The 22,810-nt window shown below is 43.0% G+C and overlaps 1 non-coding gene across 1 annotated transcript; it reads right to left on the reverse strand.

Annotated features, from left to right (window-relative positions):
- Window positions 1–4,881: 4,881 nt before the first annotated feature.
- Window positions 4,882–4,954, reverse strand: TRNAG-CCC (transfer RNA glycine (anticodon CCC)). Its single transcript has one exon. It is a non-coding gene; the product is annotated as a tRNA-Gly (tRNA).
- Between the last annotated feature and the right edge of the window lie 17,856 nt (window positions 4,955–22,810).

Raw genomic sequence — 22,810 nt, forward strand, 5'->3', positions numbered from 1 at the left:
AAGTGAGAAAAAAAAAGGACAGCCTTGCTCCCTGTAACTTCTCCTTAAAAAAAAAGTGTTCTTTTTAACAAGGTTTATGTTCACCTGGAGACTATAATGGAGAAGTGCCAGCTTCCAGACACCTGAGTCTGACAGCCATAGACAGTCTCCAAAGTCCCTTCTAACTCATAAATGTTTTTTTGTTGCCCCACCCCCACCCCCTGCCCCCGGTCCTGCGACAAAGAATCTTGAATAGTCTCTAAAGGTGGCGGTGGAGGGGGTGGGGGGGCAGGAATTTGTAAAATCAAACTTGAAAAGGACTGAGGTTGATCCAGGCCAAAATGCCATTCATTCCTGGAATCCTCTGTGGTATCTCCCTCAGAAGGTGGTTGCCCTCCAGGAGTTAGGAGTCCACTAGTTCACAGGATCCCCTGTATGACCCCTGGAAAGTTCTTAACTCTGTTTCCATGCTGGCCCTCAGCTTATGTTCTTGGGTAAGTCTCATCCCACCAGCCAGCTCTCCATTTACCAGGAAGTAACAACCATGCCCCGCCACCCACCACCTACTTCTTATACCCACATATAGGCATTCCCCCTCCAGCCTGTCTATATCCCTTTCATTCCTGAATGAAATGCTGTTGAAAGTGAAAGTGAAAATTAAGTGGCTCAGTCCTGTCTGACTCCTTGCAACCCCGTGGACTGTAGAACACCAGGCTTCTCCGTCCATGGGATTCTCCAGGCAAGAATATGGGAGTGGGTAAGTCTAAATGAAATGAAGTAGAACAAAACTGTCAACTTCCTTGTTCCAAATACTGTACCTTTCTTATTTTACATTATTAATAGCCCCATTGCACTATAGACTCCTAAACAACTCTAGCCAACTAAATCATCTAAGCCGCATGGTCCAATATGGCAGCCACAAGCCAGTCAAGATCGATATTGATATTGAGAAATATCAACCTCAGATATGCAGATGACACCACCCTTATGGCAGAAAGCAAAGAAATAAAGCCTCTTGATCAAAGTGAAAGAGGAAAGTGAAAAAGTTGGCTTAAAATTCAACATTCAGAAAACTAAGATCATGGCATCCAGTCTCATCACTTCATGGCAAATAGATGTGGAAACAATGGAAATAGTGAGAGACTTTATTTGGGGGGGGGTGGTTTCCAAAATCGCTGCAGATGGTGACTGCAGCCATGAAATTAAAAGACTCCTTGGAAGAAAAGTTAGGACCAACCCAGACAGCATATCAAAAAGCAGAGACATTACTCTGCCAACAAAGGTCCATCTAGTCAAAGCTATTGTTTTCCCAGTAGTCATGTATGGATGTGAGAGTTGGACTATAAAGAGTTGAGTGCTGAAGAATTGATGCTTTTGAACTGTGGTGCTGGAGAAGACTCTTGAGAGTCCCTTGGACTGCAAGGAGATCCAACCAGTCCATGCTAAAGGAAATCAGTCCCGAATATTCATTGGAAGAGACTGATGCTGAAGCTGAAACTCCAATATTTTGGCCCCCTGATGTGAAGAACTGACTCATTTGAAAAGACCCTGATGCTGGGAAAGATTGAAGGCAGGAGGAGAAGGGGACAACAGAGGATGAGATAATTGGATGGCATCACCGACTCGATGGACATGAGTTTGAGCAAGCTTCGGGAGTTGGTGATGGACAGGGAAGCCTGGCATGGTGTAGTCCATGGGGTCATGAAGAGTCGGACACGACTGAGTGACTGAACTGAACTGAACTGATGTTTGAAATAACTTGGATATGTGAATCTACTTTTCCAACAGTAAGTCTTATGAAATCTAAGGACAGGTTGAGTATTTCCAGTGAATTTAACTTCAGGATTGAGTTATGCCCTAAGTGTAATATGCACATTGGATTTCAAAGATTTTGTATAAAAATGTAAAGGTATCAATAATTATATTGATTAGTTGTTGAAATTATATTTTTGATAAATTGGTTCAATAAAACATATTATCAAAACTAATTTTGTCTGATTCTTTTTATTATTTGATCTATTGGAAAATGTAAAATTATATCTATGGCTTGTAATTTTCTATTAGACCATACTGCTCCAAATTACTCAAAACAGCTGCCTGTCTATAAGTCTTTCCCATGCAACTTTGTCCAGCTGGGCTTTCAAATTCCAGTGTTAAAATTTATATTAACCTCTTTTATATTTCTCTTTCTTAGATCTGATTTGCTATCCTAGCCAAGCAGTATGATCTTTTGGAATTTCGATCCCATATATTTATTGTCCGCTTCAACTTCATGTTGTCCACAAATTTCATAAGTAAAATTTATTTATATTTATCCAAGTCTGTGGTTAAAATATTGACAGAGTCAAGGCTGAAACATTATTAGAAATCACTTTTCATCTCAGAAACAACACATTAATTAAACATTACCTTGGATGTGCTTTTTTAAAAAACTAAATAATAACTTTCTAGTTGTAATAGGTCAGGACTTTCCCATCTTCTATCGTATTACCCCATCTGCCCATTTCCTGTCAGAGAGTTGCTGGACAGAAGACTCAGGGCAGTCAGCGAAGCCTGTGTCAAAGTCAGGGTCAGGGTAAGCCTGGGGTTGGGAACCAGACATCTAAGGAGACTAGCCCCAGCAGTGGCTGAGATAAGCAAGGCTGCAGAGTAGGAGGGCAGACCAACCCAAACAGGGCTGGGCTTTCTGATGATCAGGTAAGAAGTGCTGGGTCTCTGAGGCCAGAGCAATGGAATTAAGACCTTTAAGTAAGCTTACTTCCTGGGTGGACATTCAGAGCCAGCCAGCCTTCCCCTCTATCTCTCATTTTCCCAATTTCTTAGAGTCTTTGTCTTAGAGTCAGAGGACCTTAGAGGACTCAGACAACCTTTCATTTAAACTTCTGGTCTGTTCTACAACATCCTCGAAAAATTGACAATTTAAGCCATCTGCATGCCTGCTCAGTTGCTAAGTCATGTCTGACTGTAGCCCACCAGGCTCCTTTATCCATGGAATTCTATACTGGAGTGGGTTACCATTTCCTATTCCAGGAATAATAAAAACTCACTAATTCTCCACCCAGGGATCAAACCTGTGTCTCCTGCATCTCCTGCATTAGTGGGTGGATTCCTTACCATTGCACCACCTGGGAAGTTCTTAACCCATCTGGTCACTGCTAAAACACCTCCACCAGTAGGAGCCTCACTATTTCATTGCGAAAAAAAAACAAATTACTAAGGAGTCCTTCCTTAAATTAAGTGGAAATCTGAGTCCTTATAACTTTAACTTGCTGGTCCTATTTCTGCCTTCTGAATAAACCTAGTTCTTCTTCAACATGGCAGTTATAGTTGTGTCTATACAGATATCTATACATGTCTATATATCCGTATCTATCTATTCTTCTAATCAGAGCAGTAAGTGATCCTCTCAATTCTTTTCATACCCAGGCATTCCCTAGCACTTCAGTCATTCTTCTCTGACGTGGTTTCAGATCACTTCACCATCCCAGGTGCCTTGGTCCCACACTCTCTAGGGAGTCCATCAAAGTCCCTCATAAAGTCCAGCACCCAGTACTGAGCACAGTACCCTTGCTGGGGATCACCTCACCTCCCTCCTCTATATATCCTCTAACATAGACAAATGATTTGAGGCCCTCACATTGTGGACACACTCGGAACTTTCATTGCACTCAAATGCATAGATGATTTTATGTAACGCTATTCACTGCCTATGTACTCCCTGCGTCTACACCATACAATGCTGAACAGCATGGCACACTGTTCCCTGGAATTCAGCAGTGTCCTCAGATTCCTTCTTTTTTTTTTTTTAATTAAGTTTACTTATTTTTTACTTGAAGGATAATGGCTTTACAGAATTTTGTTGTTTTCTATCAAACCTCAACATGAATCTCTCCCTCTTGAACTTCCCTCCCATATCCCTCCCCATCCCACCCCTCAGATTCCTTCTTAACACTATCTCTGGTCAGCCACTAAAAGCTAACGCACAGGTGCAGCCAAGTTAAGTGCCCCCTACCCTGTACCTCTGAGGCTGACTTTTATTTGACAAACCAAAGGCCTTTACATTTATCTTTCATTGAATTTGTTGATATTAGATTTGGCTGATCAAGTCCAGTTTCATCATCTGTATAGCATAGTGCTTAACAGAACATCTGTGACTCCATCCAAATATTTCCTCCTTCATCTCATTTTTCTTTTAGCATTGCTCCCTCATGGTTACTGGAAATTATCTATTTTATTATCTGATGTATTTATTGAATGGACTTTTATGTTCTCTCTTTAGTTTCAAAGTATTTCCATTTCACATCAAATTAGCTGCTTTATAAAATTCACATGGCACTGCTTTTTATGTCCATTTCAATTATAAGCTTTTATTGGGAATCCATGAGCTGAAAGCAATGGCCATCAATATGATCCAACGTGCAGTGTTCACAACTCTTAAGCTAGCCTGATTCTTTTTTTTTTTTTCCCCTCAAAGCACAGCTTGCAGGCTTGCAGGATCTTAATTCCCCAACCAGGTATTGAATCCAGACCCTTAGCATTAAAAGGTCGAGTTCTAACCACTGGACCTTCAGGGAACTCCCTGAACTAGCCTGATCCTTAATGTATCACAATAATTTCTTCCCGGGATCAGTAGGCTCCGTGATCTTCAACTAACGCTTTCCTGTTTCATTCTCACTGTCATAGAAGCCATCAGGGCAGAAGACTTGAATCCTTTAAGAGCATAAACTGGCACCACACTTGAGTTTTTCCTTTGCTTGGGCTCTCAAAGGACCCTGGGACCTGCAGGTGGAATCTTCTGGTTTTGAACATTTTTAAAATTTATTTTCATTTATTTATTCATTTGGCTGTGCTGAGTCTTAGTTGTGGTATCTGGGATTTTTATTTGCAGCATGTGGGTCCTAGTTCCCTGACCAGGGATCGAACCTGGGCCCCCTGCACTGGGAGTGCAGAGTCTTAGCCACTGGACCACCAGGGAAGTCCCTGATTTTGAATTTTTGCCCAACTAGCCACATACACACACACTCTGCAGAGGTAGACAAAGAATCATAACCAGAATCATCTCCTTCCTACAGAATAGACAATAAGGGTTTAATATTCAGTAACAGAATTTTCTTCTTAGGACCAAACCAGATCTTTTCAGGAGCTCTGTTTCAGAATACAAATCTTAGGTCGCTGAAGCAGTATTGCAATCAACGATGTCCTTGTGGCTATGAATGTAGATTTTAGGGACTTCCCTGGTGGCGGCCCAGTGGCTAAGAGTCCAGGCTCCCAGTGCAGGGGGTCTGGGTTTGATCCTTGGTCAGAGAACTAGATCCCATATGCCACAGCTGAGAGCTCACACGTTGCAACTAAAGATCCTGTGTGTCGAAACCAAGACCCAGTGCAGCCAAATAAAGTAAATAAATAAATATCTTTACAAAAAAATGTAGATTTTACACACCTGGTGTCACCCGACTATTACAGAACCCTGTACCACAGAAGGTCAGAATACACTAAGTAGGTGTTGAATCATCGACCAGCCTTGCTCCCCCATAGACATGCAAACCAGATATTCTAGGAAACAGAATATGATTCACATAATTCCTTCTCCTCCCCCTGCCCTTTACCCAGCCACCGCATTATTGGAGACCTGATACTCTCCTAGACAATCTCTACTCTCGTTGAAATTATGAGACAACAGTGTGGTGAAGTGGTTTGAGCACAGAAGCTGCAAAAAGAGATCCATTTTCCAGTCCAACTAGGACGTTAATGATTATATGTCACTTTGGAAAATCATCACCTCTTTGTCGAAATGAAAACTAAGTCCAAATGCATGTTGCTTTGTGTAGGGTCAGACTCTCTCACCTTTAGGGGGACAGGTCAAGGCCTCCTTCCCATCGGTACTCCCACCCCTATAAAGAAGCTCTGACAGAGGACAAAACAGCGTCTCCAAGATGCATAATTTAGAAGCACTAGAGAAATTTCCATGGGAGGAAAAATATAGCTCGAAAGGTCCTATGTCCACAAACAAGTGTACGTGAGAGGGACTCTGGGGCCCCTAAAGCTTGTGAGCTTAGCAGGAACCCCTCACCCTGTGGGGCCCAGGCTGATGGAAGCAAGCCCAGAACAGGTAGATTCTAGCTGGCTCTTTCTGAGCCTTAGGACAGGAAGAAGAATGAAGCCTCAGGTGCACCTACTATCTGCCTCAGCTTATCAACAGGGGAGACACCATAGAGATGTGGGGTAAGCTTGTAGGAGGAGTATATATATGTGTACATACGCACATATACATATATATACACACACATATACACATACACACATACACATACAAAAACACATATACATATTGTTGTTGTTGAGTCATATCTTACTCTTTTATGAACTCATGAACTGCATAGCCCACCAGCCACCAGGCTCCTCTGTCCATGGAATTTCCCAGGCAAGAATACCGGAGTGGACTGCCATGCCCTTCTCTAGGGGATCTTCTCAACCCAGGGATAGACTCAGTTCTCCCTGAAACTCATTCCAGTATTCTTGCCGGCAGAATCCTATGGACAGAGGAGCCTGGCAGGCTATAGCTTAATTTAGGCCAATATATTGGCCTAAATGATCCTCTACCCCAGAAACCAAGCATCTCAGTAGGGGCTGGAAGGGCCTTGGACTGCAGGCCTATGGAAACCTGTCTTCCAAATGATGGGCCTTCTGGAAGCAGACAGCACTGTGAGCGAGTGAGAAACAGAAGCCTGGAGTCAGGTGAGCTGGGTTTCTGTCTCAGCTCAGCCTCAGACCACAGTGTGACCTTGAGCCTCAGCAACCTCCCTATAAAATGAGGATAACAACAGAATACATCTCAGAGGGGTAAGACTGGAAAGGTTTGAAGCACATAAAGAGATTATCAGCACGTGAGTGCAAAATGAAGAAGGGAAGGGAGAACCACTTCAGTATTTTTGCCTTGAGAACCTCATGAACAGTATGAAAAGGCAAAACGATAGGACACTGAAAGATGAACTCCCTAGGTCGGTGCCCAATATGCTACTGGAGATGAGTAGAGAAATAACTCCAGAAAGAATGAAGGGATGGAGCCAAAGCAAAACAACACCCACTTGTGGGTGTGACTGGTGATGGAAGTCAAATGCTGTAAAGAGCAGTATTGCATAGGAACCTGGAATGTTAGGTCCAGGAATCAAGGCAAATTGGAAGTGGTCAAACAGGAGATGGCAAGAGTGAACATCAATGTTTTAGGAATCAGTGAGCTAAAATGGACTGGAATGAGTGAATTTAACTCAAATGACCATTATATCTACTCCTGTGGGCAAGAATCCCTTAGTAGAAATAGAGTAGCCATCATAGGCAACAAAAGAGTCCGAAATGCAGTACTTGGATGCAATCTCAAAAACAACAGAATGATCTCTGTTCGTTTCCAAGGCAAACCATTCAATATCACAGTAATCCAAGTCTATGCCCCGACCAGTAATGCTGAAGGAGCTGAGGTTGAACGGTTCTACAACTAACACCAAAAGTGATGTCCTTTTCATTATAGGGGACTGGGATGCAAAAGTAGGAAGTCAAGAGATACCTGGAGTAATAGGCAAATTTGGCCTTGGAGTACAAAATGAATCAGGTCAAAGGCTACCAGAGTTTTGCCAAGAGAACACACTAGTCATAGCAAACACCCTCTTCCAACAACACAAGAGAAGACTCTCTACACATGGACAGCACCAGATGGTCAACACCAAAATCATATTGATTATATTCTTTGAAGCCAAAAATGGAGAAGCTCTATACAGTCAGAAAAAACAAGATCAGGAGCTGACTGTGGCCCAGATCATGAACTACTTATTGCCAAATTCAGACTGAAATTGAAGAAAGTACAGAAAACCACTAGAGCATTCAGGTATGACTTAAATCAATCCCTTATGATTATACAGTGGAAGTGACAAATATATTCAAGGGATTAGATCTGATAGACACAGTAACTGAAGAAGGAGGTCGGGGACATTGTACAGGAAGCAATGATCAAGACCATCCCCAAGAAAAAGAAATGCAAAAAGGCAAAATGGTTGTCCGAGGAGGCCTTACAAATAGCTAAGAAAATATGCAAAAGGCAAAGGAGAAAAGGAAAGATACATCCATTTGAATGCAAAGTTCCAAAGAATAGCAAGGAGACGTAAGAAACCCTTCCTCAGTGATCAATGCAAGGAAATAGAGGAAAACATTAGAATGGAAAACACCAGAGATCTCTCCAAGAAAATCAGAGCTACAAAGGGAACATTTCATGCTAAGATGGGCACAATAAAGGACAGAAATGGTATGGACCTAACAGAAGCAGAAGATATTAAGAAGAGGTGGCAAGAATACACAGAAGAACTAAACAAAAAAGATCTTCATGACCAAGATAACCACAATGGTGTGATCACTCACCTAGAGCCAGACATCCTGGAATGAGAAGTCATGTGGGCCTTAGGAAGCATCACTACAAACAAAGCTAGTGGAGGTGATGGAATTCCAGTTGAGCTATTTGAAATCCTATAAGATGATGCTGTGAAAGTGCTGCACTCAATATGGCAACAAATTTGGAAAAGTGGCCATAGGACTGGAAAAGGTCAGTTTTCATTCTAATCCCAAAGAATGCTCAAACTACCTCACAATTTACTCATCTCATATGCTAGCAAAGTAATGCTCACAATTCTCCAAGCCAGGCTTCAACTGTACATGAATCGTGAACTTCCAGATGTTCAAGCTGGATTTAGAAAAGGCAGAGGAACCAGAGATCAAATTGCCAACATCCGTTGGATCATTGAAAAAGCAGAAGAGTTCCAGAAAAACATCTACTACTGTTTTATTGGCTATGCCAAAGCCTTTGACTATGTAGATCACAACAAACTGTGGAAAATTCGTCAAGAGATGGGAACACCAGAACACCTGACCTTCCTCTTGAGAAATCTGTATGCAGGTCAAGAAGCAACAGTCAGAACTGGACAGGGAACAACAGACTGGTTCCAAATCAGGAAAGGAGTATGTCAAGGCTGTATATTGTCACCCTGCTTATTTAATTTATATGCAGAGTACATCATGCAAAATGCCAGGCTAGATGAAGCACAAGCTGGAATCAAGATTGCCAGGAGAAATATCAATAACCTCAGATATGCAGATGATACCACCCTTATGGCAGAAAGTGAGGAAGAACTAAAGAGCTTCTTGATGAAAGTAAAAGAGGAGAGTGAAAAAGTTGGCTTAAAACTCAACATTCAGAAAACTAAGATCATGGCATCTGGTCCCATCACTTCATGGCAAATAGATGGGGAAACAATTGGAACAGTGAGAGACTTTGTTTGGGCTCCAAAATCACTGCAGATGGTGACTGAAGCCATGAAATTAAAATACTCACTCCTTGGGAGAAAAGTTATGACCAACCCAGACAGCATATTAAAAAGCAGAGACATTACTTTGCCAACAAAGTTCTGTCTAGTCAAAGTTATGGTTTTTCCAGTAGTCACGTATGGATGTGAGAATTGGACTATAAAGAAAGCTGAGCACCTAAGAATTGATGCTTTAAACAGTGGTGTTGGAGAAGACTCTTAAGAGTCCCTTGGACTGCAAGGAGATCCAACCAGTCCACCCTAAAGGAAATCAGTTCTGAATAATCACTGGAAGGACTGATGCTGAAGCTGAAAGTTCAGTACTTTGGCCACCTGTTGCGAAGAACTGACTCATTTGAAAAGATCCTGATGCTGGGAAAGATTGAAGGCAGCAGGAGAAGGGGACAACAGAGGATGAGATGGTTGGATGGCATCACCAATCGATGGACATGAGTTTGAGTAAGCTCCAGCAGTTGGTGATGGACAGGGAAGCCTGGCGTGCTGCAGTCCATGGGATTGCAAAGAGTCACACATGACTGAGCCACTGAATTTAATTGAACGAAGTGCAGAATAAGAGCTCCATAAATATTAGCCATTGTGATGATAACGAACTTCTCTAGCTGAGGTTAAAACACATTGATTTGGTGGCAGTGTAACCAGAACCTTTAACTAATATACACAAGGAACCTCAGAAAAAGGTGAGCATGGGAAGACAGACTCCCTCGAACAGCTCACAGAAAGACTATCTCCTAATGGAGAAAGCTTCTGGGAAGCTTCTACTAAATATCTTACTATTAGTTGCATCAATTTCTACCTCCACCCCCAGCAGCAGCAGCTCAGAACCTAGCAAGGAATAAATACTAGATGGTGGTGATAAAAAAAAAAAAAGTAGAAAATTTATACAAAATCCCTGACCTCATGGTGCTTCTGTTCTGCTGCATGGGGAGAGACAATAGATAAATAAACCTGTACAAATTAGATAAAATGGGGTGAGTATCACGAAGAAAACCAGAACCAGGTAAGAGAATAGAAGGCACTGGGGTTGGGACTTTGGATGTAGCAGCTAGAAAGTCTTCCCAGAGGAGATGGCATCTGAGCAGAGAACTGACTGAAGGGAGGAGCAAACTGGGGCATAGGGGAAAGGAGCAAGACACAGAAGAGCTTGTGCAAAAGTCCTGAGGCAGAGCCTTGGTAGTCGGTGCATGAGGAGGCTTGTGGGCAGGAGACAAGCAAGGGGGCTTCATTTAAAAAGCAACTCACTCCCGCACACCTTCACTGGGTGCATGCCTGCTAAGTCGCTCCAGTCATGTCCAAGTCTTTGAGACCCTATGGACTATAGCCCTCCAGGCTCCTCTGTTCATGGGATTCTCTAGGCAAGAATACTGGAGTGGGTTGCCGTGCCCTCCTCCAGGGGTTTTTCCCAACCCAGGGATCAAACCTGTGTCTCTTACATCTCCTGCATTGGTGGGTTCTTTACCACTAGCACCACCTGGGAAGCCCAGTGTTTCCCCCCCCACCCCACCCTTTTTTTTAAAATAATGCTCATCCCCTTCTAACAAGCTATAGGTTACTTATGTAGCATTTTTTTTTTTTTTTTACCAACTCCCCTTGCCAGAATGCAAGAAATCTCATTTGCTTGTTTTACTGATCCATCCCAAGCATCCAAACCTGGCCCTGCACAGAACACAGAACACACAATGAGTACTTGGCGAATGAAGGAGTGACATGCTGTCCAAGATAAACAAGGGGTTAGTTCTAAGGACAGTGGCACTTTGGGGAGATTTTGCTCGGGAAAATGACATAATCAGATTTTTTTTTTAATGAGAGGCAGAGGATTTTCTTTATTCATTTATCTTTATTTTCTGTTTGTCTGCGCTGGGCCTTTCCTGTTGCTCGAGGGCTTTCTCTAGTGGTGGCGAGTGGGGACTATTCTGCATTGCAGGGCATAGGCTTTGCACTGTGGTGTCTTCTCTTGTTGCAGAGCACAGACTCTAGGGCACACAGGTTTCAGTAGTGGCGGCTCACAGGCTCTAGAGCACAGGCTCAGTAGTTGTGGCCCACAGACTTAGTTGCTCCACCATATATGGGATCTTCCCACACCAGGGATCAAACCCATGTCCCTACCACCACAGAAGTCCTCAAATGTCTGCTTTTGATTGCTTTGGCTACTGTGAGAGAAAAAGACCAATGGATGGATGGATAGATGGATACACAGCTGAATGAATCCCGGAGTCCATAACTCCTGCTTTTGCAGGGGAGGATTTTCCAGGTGCAATTCAAGCAGGATGCTGCTACACTAACACTGAAATTGAACGTTATCCTCACTACATCCAGCTTCTACCCCATGGCTCTGAGGGATCCTTGGATAAAACAGACCAGAGAACTGCAGGGCAGAGCAGTGGGAAGAACCTCACAGGGAGGGGAATGGGGCTTCCAAACGCTAGCAAACCTCAACTCTTTAGAACTCTGGGCAAGCACAGAGAGACCATTTCAGTGGCTGGTGTCAGAACAGATCACAGGAAGTTGCAGAGGGGCAGCCAGGAAAGGACCAAGGCAGCCAGGGGATCCAGCCTCGACCAACAGACACGCCCCGCTGAGGGTGCACCAGCTTCTTCTTGAGGAAGTAAATGGAGGTTCATGCCAGAGCCAGGCTATAAGGTATTTGCAGTATAGAAACTCATGTTTAAGCCAATGGATTCCCTCAACTGTGTGGTCCAGCCATGCTCTAAGCTTCTTCAGGTATTGATAAAGTTAACAATCTCATGGGGTGAAGACTAATGAAAATTTCTGTCATCTGACGTCCAGAGTACAGCTCCCCCTAGAGGATGACCTGGGGGTGTCGCTGTGTCCCACACACTTTCATTTCTATTTCAGATTACTATTATTGAGTACTGATTTACATTGTGGGTGTTACAGCAAAGACTCGTGGATATCCCATATGAGACCAGATTCACTTTTTTCCACATTTAATTTTCAAGTGCACAGAATGACTGTTCACCTCATTCCATATCAACATTTGGCCTAATCAGATTTGCCCTAATCATCTGTAGAAAGACGAGGAATAAATGTTCACATATATAGGAAAGAGCTGATGAAGATGTTTCCTCTTCAAAGTGCATCTTCAGTCTGCCTTTGCCTCCTTGCTTCCGGTTTCCTCTTGTGGCTTCTAGAATCCTAGGTAAGTAATATTTTACATTTCCTAAAACCTTTTAAAAGCTTGAAGTTTGATAAATGAGGCAGGATTGTCTTTCTCCTTTGGAAGAAGAAATCGCCATGCTGTCTTTTACCTAAATCATTTTATGGGCCATTAATTGAATAGATAATGTTTCTCAGCAAAGGCTGAAGGGTCATTTACCATTTTCAACTTGACAACTACCCATAATCACAAGAGAGCAATACCGAGAGGTGACCCCGAGCTTTTATGAGAAACACAGACCTGGCTGGCACTGGAAACCTGCACGTTTTAGTCTCTTTTTCTGCAATTACACAGGAGTGACATGATTTCCAATTTCTTCACTACAAGGAATCTTTGTTTTAATGGGAAATTCTGAACATCAGAAAGTCAACCAATATAATACTTTGGTTTTAGAAAACCAGAGGATATGTTTTGCTCTTTGTGATTCAAGAAACAGCTAGATCAAAGGCCAAAGATCCCCACGTGCCACAACTACTGAGACTACCCGCTCTGGAGCCCACTCGCCCATGTGATGCAAGGAAAGATGTCACATGACACAACGGAGATCCTGCTTGTCGCAACTAAGACCCAACACCACTACCAAATCAATCAATGAAATAAATAAATACTGAAAAAAATAAAGCCAAAGATCTCATCCCAAATACCCATCCCTTGCGCCCTCGACTGTCACTATCTTTTTGGTAGAGTCATGGGGGACACTGAACTGCTTTGATAGCCAGGGTCAAAACAGACTTGGACTTCTCCAAAAACAACTCTGCAGTGATTAGATAACTAGAATTGAGGAGTGATAGTGACTCTCCTTTTCTGTTTTAATAGAAATATAGTTGCACTTTAAAGTATAGTTAATAAGCTCCAATACTTTAGCCACCTGCTGCAAACAGCTGACTCGTTGGATAAAACCCTGATGATGGGAAAGATTGAAGGCAAAAGGAGAAGGGGGCAGCAGAGGATGAGATGGTTAGATAGCATCACTGACTCAATGGACATGAATCTGAGCAAATTCTGGGAGATGGTGGAAGACAGGGGAGCCCGGCATGCCGCAGTCCATGAGGCTGCAAAGAGTCAGACATGACTAAGCAGCTGAACAATAACAATAGTTAATTTACAATGTTGTGTTAGTTTCAGGTGTACTGCAAAGTGATTCAGTTAGGTTGGTAGAAAGATATATTCTTTTTCCAATTCTTTTTCATTGTGGTTATTACAAGATATTGAATCTAGTTTCCTATGCTATTCAGTAGGTCCTCATTGTTTATGTACGACTTGCCTTTGAAAAGAAGTCAAACGGGAAAAGGGGGGTTTTAGTCAAAATGCTGAGTTATTGGGATAAAACACAGTTCTATTTCAAATCACCCTCCAGCACCCCTTCCCTTACTGTTATCCCCACTCCCATAACTTCTGATGGTCTGACAAGACCATGCTTCATTGCATCATAGGAGTCAATAAGGAGGCTTCCCTGGTGATCCAGTGGCTAAGACTCAAAATGCAGGGGGCCTGGGTTTTATCCCTGATCAGGGAACTAGATCCCTGTGCGGCAACTAAGACTGGCACTGCCAAATAAATAAATAAATATTTTTAAAAGAAAATTTAAAAAGGAGTCACTAAAAGCAGAGAGCTTTGACCACCACTGACATGGTCAGTTTCTTCCATCACAGGGGAACAAGCACAGCCTTTTTTTGTTTAATCGTGATAAAATATACGTAACTTAAAATGTATCATTTCAACCACTTTTTAGGTATACATTTCACAGACACAAGTAGATTCATGTTGTACAACCATTTCCCATCACCAGGACTTTTCATCTTTCCAAACTCAAACTCTGTACCTATTAAACACTAGCTCCGAATTCTCCCCTAGTCCCTGGCAGCCAACATTCTACTTGTGTTTCTAAGAAATTGTCTATTCTAGAGACCTCATATAAAAAGAATCATACCATAGCTTTCCTTTTGTGACTGGCTGACTTCACTTAGCATGTCTCCAAAGTTCATCCGTGTTGTAGCAGGTGTCAGAACTGACTCCCTTTTTAAGGTGACTAATACTCCATTGTAGTCATAGACCAGATTTTGTTTCTTCATTCATTCATCAGGGGACATCTGAGTTGTTTCTGCCTCTGGCTATTGTGAATGATGCTGCTGTAAACAGATATTTGTTTTAGCCCCTATTTTCACTTCTTTTGGGTGTTGACCCAGAAGTGGAATTACGGGGTCATACAGAAACTCTGTTTAATTTTTCTAAGGAGCCACCAGGCTGTTTTTCTCAGCAGCTGCACCACTGTATCTTCCCACCAGGAATAACATCTGCCTTTATTTTTGGCTGTGCTGGATCTTTGTTGCTGTGCACAGGTTTCTCGTTGTGGTGGCTTCTCCTAGCAGCGCACAGGCTCCAGGGCACGCGGGCTTCAGCAGCTGCAGCTCACAGGCTCAGTAGTGGTGGTGCTGGGGTTTAGTTGCCATGGGGCATGTGGGATTTTTCCAGATCAGGGATCCAACCCATATCCCCTGCATTGGCAGGCAGTTTCTTTACCACTAAGCCAGCAGGGAAGCCCTCAATAACGTCTTTATGTCTACTCATCAAGGTATCACCAACATCTTTGGTTCCAAAGATCACCATTTTTAAATTTTGCGTTGTTGTCTGTGAGGTAAGAGTTCAAAGACACAGAGGAAAGAAACGACCCTGTAAATGGACTCGTGAAATCTTCCTCATTGCTCGGAGGACTTGCTCGGGAATCAGCATACGGTTGGCTCCGGTGAAGAGACGGTCAGGGTCTTGTGTTACACAAGCTCAGGAGGAGGAGGAGGAGGAGGAATCCTTCAGGTGACAGCATAAAGCCTGTGAACACACTGTTTCCATCCAACTTCTTCTGTTTGTGGCTCAGATGGTAAAGAATCTACCTGCAATGCAGGAGACCCAGGTTCGATCCCTGGGTTGGGAAGACCTCCCTGGAGAAGGGAAGGGCAACCCACTCCAGTATTTTGCCTAGAAAATCCCTGGACAGAGGAGCCTGGAGGGCTACAGTCCATGTGGTCACAAAGAGTCGGACACAAGAGAACGACTAACACTTTCACTTTCTTTCAACTTCATCTCCTTCTAGATGTCAGCAAGGGCGCTGGCATAAAGTCATGAGCGGAGCTCACAGAGTAAAGCAGGGGGTGGGCATCGTTACTGGAAGAGGGGATTAGTTATGATGGAGGATTCACACTAGCCTGAGACCCATCAGAGGGGTACACATTTCCTATCAGAGCCCGGGAGGGAGGAGGGGATCTTGGGGAAAGTTCCTACCAGTGCTTAAAGAATGAAGATTTTTCCAGGGCAAAAGCCCCAGTCAGATTTTTAAGAATTTACACTTGCTTCAAATGATCTGTGTTTTCTCTTGAAGAAGTGAAGTAAAGTGAAATCGCTCGGTCATGTCCGACTCTTTGCGACGCCATGGATTGTAGCCTACTATGCTCCTCCATCCATGGGGTTTTCCAGGCAAGAATACTGGAGTGGGTTGCCATTTCCTTCTCCAGACGCTCCTCCTGACCCAGGGATCAAACCCAGGTCTCCCGCACTGTAGGCAGACGCTTTACCCAACCAAGGGGTAGAGACTGAAGATAAAACACATTAGGGAAGGGAGAGGCTTGGAGCCTGATAAGGGCTGAGTTGTGTTATCTAATATGCTACTGGAGAACAGAGGAGAAATAACTCCAGAAAGAATGAGGAGACGGAGCCAAAGCAAAAACAATACCCAGTTGTGGATGTGACAGGTGATGGAAGTAAAGTCTGATGCTGTAAAGAACAATATTGCATAGGAACCTGGAATGTTAGGTGTGAATCAAGGTAAATTGGAAGTGGTCAAACAGGAGATGGCAAGAGTGAACATAAACACTTGAGGAATCAGTGAACTAAAATGGACTGGAATGAGTGAATTTAACTCAGATGGCCATTATATCTACTCCTGTGGGCAGGAATCCCTTAGTAGAAATAGAGTAGCCATCATAGGCAACAAAAGAGTCCAAAATGCAGTACTTCAATCTCAAAAACGACAGAATGATCTCTGTTCATTTCCAAGGCAAACCATTCAATATCACAGTAATCCAAGTCTATGCCTCAACCAGTAATGCTGAAGAAGCTGAGGTTGAACAGTTCTATGAAGACCTACCAGACCTTCTAGAACTAACACCAAAAAAAGATGTATTTTTCATTATAGGGGACTGGGATGCAAAAGTAGGAAGTCAAGAGATACCTGGAGTAATAGGCAAATTTGGCCTTGGAGTACAAAATGAAGCAGGGCAAAGGCTACCAGAGTTTTGCCAAGAGAACATACTAGTCATAGCAAACACCCTCTTCCAACAACACAAGAGAAGACTCTACACATGGACAGCACCAGATGGTCAATACCGAAATCAGATTGATTATATTCTTTGCAGCCAAAGATGGAGAAGCTCTATACAGTCAGAAAAAACAAGATCAGGAGCTGACTGTGGCCCAGATCATGAACTACTTATTGCCAAATTCAGACTTAAATTGAAGAAAGTGGGGAAATCCACTAGACCATTCAGGTATGACCTAATTCAAATCCCTTATGATTATACAGTGGAAGTGACAAATATATTCAAGGGATTAGATCTGATAGACAGAGTGCCTGAAGAACTATGGATGGAGGTCCGTGACATTGCACAGGAGGCAGTGATCAAGATCATCCCCAAGAAAAACAAATGCAAAAAGGCAAAATGGTTGTCCGAGGAGGCCTTACAAATAGCTGGGAAAAGAAGAGAAGCTAAAGGCAAAGGAGAAAAGGAAAGATATACCCATTTGAATGCACATTTCCAAAGAATAGCAAGGAGAGATAAGAAACCCTTCGTCAGTGGTCAATGCAAGGAAATAGAGGAAAACAATAGAATGGGAAAGACTAGAGACCTCTTCAAGGAAATCAGAGATACCAAGGGAACATTTCTTGCAAAAATGGGCACAATAAAGGACAGAAATGGTATGGACCTTACAGAAGCAGAAGATATTAAGAAGAGGTGGCAAGAATAAACAGAAGAACTAAAAAAAAAAAGATATTCATGACCCAGATAATCACAATGGTGTGATCACTCACCTAGAGCCAGACATCCTGGAATGTGAAGTCAAGTGGGCCTTAGGAAGCATCACTATGAACAAAGCTAGTGGAGGTGATGGAATTCCAGTTGAGCTATTTCAAATCCTGAAAGATGATGCTGTGAAAGTGCTGCACTCAATATGCCACCAAATTTGGAAAACTCAGCAGTGGCCACAGGACTGGAAAAGGTCAGTTTTCATTCCAACCCCAAAGAAAGGCAATGCCAAAAAATGTTCAGACTACCGCACAATTGCACTCATCTCACATGCTAGCAAAGTAATGCTCACAATTCTCCAAACCAGGCTTCAACAGTACTTGAACCATGAACTTCCAGATGTTCAAGCTGGTTTTAGAATAGGCAGAGGAACCATAGATCAAATTGCCAACATCCACTGGATCATCGAAAAGGCAAGAGAGTTCCAGAAAAACATCTATTTTCTGCTTTATTGACTATGCCAAAGCCTTTGACTATGTAGATCACAACAAACTGTGGGAAATTCGTCAAGAGACGGGAATACCAGAACACCTGACCTTCCTCCTGAGAAATCTGTATGCAGGTCAAGAAGCAACAGTTAGAACTGGACATGGAACAACAGACCGGTTCCAAATCAGGAAAGGAGTATGTCAAGGCTGTATATTGTCACCCTGCTTATTTAACTTATATGCAGAGTACATCATGAGAAATGCCAGGTTGGATGAAGCACAAGCTAGAATCAAGATTGCTGGGAGAAATATCAATAACCTCAGGTATGTAGATGACACCACCCTTATGGCAGAAAGCAAAGAGGAACCAAAGAGCCTCTTGATGAAAGTGAAAGAGGAGAGTGAAAAAGTTGGCTTAGAACTCAACATTCAGAAAACTAAGATCCTGGTATCCAGTCCCATCACTTCATGGCAAATAAATGGGGAAACAATGGAAATAATGAAAGACTTTATTTTGGGGAGGGGCTCCAAAATCACTGCAGATGGTGACTGCAGCCATGAAATTAAAAGATGCTTGCTCCTTGGAAGAAAAGCTATGACCTACCCAGACAGTATATTAAAAAGCAGAGACATCACTTTGCTGACAATGGTCTATCTAGTCAAGGCTATGGTTTTTCCAGTAGTCATGTATGGATGTGAGAGTTGGACTATAAAGAAAGCTGAGTGCCAAAGAATTGATGCTTTTGAACTGTGATGTTGGAAAAGACTCTTGAGAGTCCCTTGGACTGCAAGAAGTTCAAACCAGTCCATCCTATAGGAAATCAGGAGATCAGTGCTGAATATTCATTGGAAGGACTGATGCTGAAGCTGAAACTCCAATACTTTGGACACCTGATGGGAAGAACTGACTCATTTGAAAAGACCCTGATGCTGGGAAAGATTGAAGGCAGGAGGAGAAGACAACAGAGGATGAGACGGTTGGCTGGCATCACCGACTCAATGGGCTTGAGTTTGGGTAAGCTCCAGTAGGTGATGGATAGGGAAGCCTAGAGTGTTGCAGTCATGGGGTTGCAAAGAGTCGGACATGACTGAGCGACTGAGCTGACTGTGTCATCTAAAAAGTTATCAAGGTAGGAACCTTCTCTCACCTCTGAACCTTGCTTGGAAATAGTCTTTGCAGATGTAATCAAGGTAGGATAAGGTCATTAAAGTGGTCCCTAATCCAGGTCTGATGCTGAAGCTGAAGCTCCAGTACTTTGGCCACCTGATTCAAAGAACTGACTCACTGGAATAGACCCTGATGCTGGGAAAGATTGAGGGCAGGAGGAAGAGGGGGTGACAGAGGATGAGATGATTGGATGGCATCATTGACAATGGGCATGGGTCTGAGCAAACTGTGGGAGATAGTGAAGGACAGGGAAGCCTGGTGTGCTGCAGTCCACGGGGTCACAAAGAGTCAGACTCGATTTAGCAGCTAAACAACAGTTCACTGGAGGGGAGCTAGTCATGTGACAGTAGATAAAGAGAAGGGAATTACACTAAGGAGGGCCCTTCCCTAGAGGTTTCTGAGACAGCATGCCTCTGCCAACATCTCCGCTTCAGACTTGTGGGCTCCAGAACTGTGAGAGGATCAATTTCTTCTGTTTTGGACTTCCCTGGTGGTTCAGGGGTTAAGGCTCCGAGCTTCCGATATAGGGGTTTCAGGTTCAACGCAGCCGGGGAAGATCCCCCATGCCACTTGGTGCGGCCAAAAAAAAAAATCTGCCATCTTTTAAACCACCCAGATAATGGGACTTGGTTCTAGCAGCCCAGGGAAACTAACACAAAGCCCAACACCTAGAAGCCACACCCTGTAACACACCCTGTAACATATTGTTTCCATATTCATTACGAGAGCAGTTAAGAGGTTTTTTAGGAAATGATCTTCTGTCATAATTTCTGATTACCTTAAATATTAATGGGCCTTAAAATCATAATCTTAATGAATGGTCCCCCCCATAACATTCCCATAAGGTCTTCTTTTGGGTACAGAGACATCTTTTCTTCCGTTCTTTTTCCTTCTTCCTTCCTTCCTTTCTTTTTACTGTTAACACTTTAGTTTTTTTATTTTTAAATTTTTGTTAACCTTTTTATTTTAAAATGGTGTATGGCCAATTAACAACGTTGTAATAGTTTCAGGTGGACAGCAAAGGGACTCGGCACATAGAAAATATTTATCCATTCTCCCCCAAACTCCTCTCCCATTCAGGCTGCTGCAAACACTAAGCAAATTTCCATGTGCAGTACGATCTTGTTGGTTATCCATTCAAAATAGAGCAGTGTGTACACGTCCATTCCAAACTTCCTGTCCCTTTCCAGCAGTGAGAGCACCAAGTCCTAACCTCAGAACCTCCAGGAAATTGCCTTAATTTACTTTCATATGAAAATTGTAAGCCCCATTTTGTTTAGGGGTTCCTGACTCAGATTCATACAAATTTAAGTTAGGAGTGATTTAGCATCATCAGAAGAAAGTGAATGAATTCTATACCCATTTTTATTTCTTTTGAAGAGACAACTTTGCTGGAGGACAATACAAATGGGGTTTCAGAAGCTCATTAGGCTTCCTAAAATTCCCACCCACCATCCCCTTTCCCTCCAGTAGTCAGTTAGTCAGTTCAGTTGCTCAGTCATGTCTGACTCTTTGTGACCCATGGACTGCAGCACGCCAGGCTTCCCTGTCCATGACAAACTCCTCAAGCTTATTCAAACTCATGTCCATTGATTGGTGATGTCATCCAACTGTCTCAGCCTCTGTCGTCCCCTTCTCCCACCTTCAATCTTTCCCAGCATCAGAGTCTTTTCCAATGAGTCAGTTCTTCGCACCAGGTGGCCAAAGTATTAGAGTTTCAGCTTCAGCATCAGTCCTTCCAATTCAGCACCGATTTCCTATAGAATGGACTGGTTGGATCTTCTTGCAGTCCAAGGGATGCTCAAGAGTCTTCTCCAACACCACAGTTCAAAAGGATCAATTCTTTGGCACTCAGCTTTCTTTATAGTCCAACTCTCACATCCATATGTGACTACTGGAAAAACCATAGTTTTGATTAGACAGACCTTTGTTGGCAAAGCAATGTCTCTGCTTTTTAATATGCTGTCTAGGTTGGTCATAAGTTTTCTTCCAAGGAACAAGCATCTTTTAATTTCATGGCTGCAGTCACCATCTGCAGTGATTTTGGAGCCCAGAAAAATAAAGTCTTTCACTATTCCATTGTTTCCCCATCTATTTGCCATCTATGAAGTGATGGGACTGGATGCCATGATCTTAGTTTTCTGAATGTTGAGCTTTAAGCCAACTTTTTCACTCTCCTCTTTCACTTTCATCAAGAGGCTCTTTAGTTCCTCTTCATTTCCTGCCATAAAGGTGGTGTTATCTGCATATCTAAGGTTATTGATATTTCTCCCAGCAATCTTGATTCTAGCTTGTGCTTCATCCAACCTGGCATTTCTCATGATGTACTCTGCATATAAGATAAATAAGCAGAGTGACAATATACAGCCTTGACATACTTCTTTCCTGATTTGGAACCAGTCTGTTGTTCAGAACCAGTAGTTAGGGAGGGTCTAAGAACCTGTTCTTTGCCTTAACAGCTCCTTGAACAGAAACAGGGGGGAGCTCTGCAGTTCTGTATGTGAAAATATCACAGGTGTTATCACCTGTTTCTCTCTTCTGTGTCATCTGCTTCTTTAATGCAGAGAAGAAGTTAAAAATACAGTGAGTGCCAAAGGCAGGAAGCATCTATCTAATGAGATATACGAGTTCACTGCTAGGGTTAACTGAAATTAATTGACTAACAGCCTTCGAATTCCATGTGATGGTGAGAAAATACTACGGGAGTATAAAATTCCCAGATGGTGCTAGTGGTAAAGAATACGCTTGTCAATGCAGGAGACGTAAGAGATGCAGGTTCGATCCCTGAGTTGGGAAGATCCCCTGGAGGAGGGCATGGCAACCCACTCCAGTATTCTTGCCTGGAGAATCCTATGGACAGAAGAGCCTGGTGGACTCCAGTCCATAGGGTCCCGAAGAGTCGAACACAACTATACTGATTTAACACGCATGCACGAACACATCTGGAAGGAACTACAGAATCACTAGTGGTAATACAATGCCCAGGAGAAATTCACAAAGAGTTAGGGGCCAATCCAACGTTGATCTCACACAGTGAGTATGTGCAGGGCATTCCAGCCTGATACACTGGACACTCCATGCAGGCTCTGCCACAGTCAAACAAGAGACAACATGCCCGTCACCAGACAAATACTCAGGAAATGTTGGTTGGTATCATCTCTCCTGGAAAATACATCTCTCCTGGAAGTTTCTGCAAATTCATGAATGTATAAGTGTAACTTTCATATCTAACAATGTGCGTGCGTGTGTGTGTGTGTGTGTGTGTGTGTGTGTGTCTGTGCACACGCGCGTTCAGTCATGCCTGACTCTTTGCAACCCTATGGCCTGTAGCCTGCCAGCCTCCTCTGTCCATGGAATTTTCCAGGCAAGAATTCTGAAATGGGTTGCCATTCCCTACTCCAGCGGATCTTCCCAGCCTAGGGATCAAACCCAAGTTTCCTGCAGTTCCTGCACTGGCAGGTGGATTCTCGACCACTGCACCACCTGGGAAGCATCTGATGATATACAGACATAATAACAATAAACAGCTACTTCCTTTGAGTGCTTGCTAGATTTCAAAGACAATGCTGGGGATTTTGTATTAGGTGGTTCAGATGGTAAAGAGTCTGCCTGCAATGCAGGAG

Source organism: Budorcas taxicolor, chromosome 14, assembly GCF_023091745.1.
Source record: "Budorcas taxicolor isolate Tak-1 chromosome 14, Takin1.1, whole genome shotgun sequence".
Lineage (NCBI taxonomy): Eukaryota > Metazoa > Chordata > Mammalia > Artiodactyla > Bovidae > Budorcas > Budorcas taxicolor.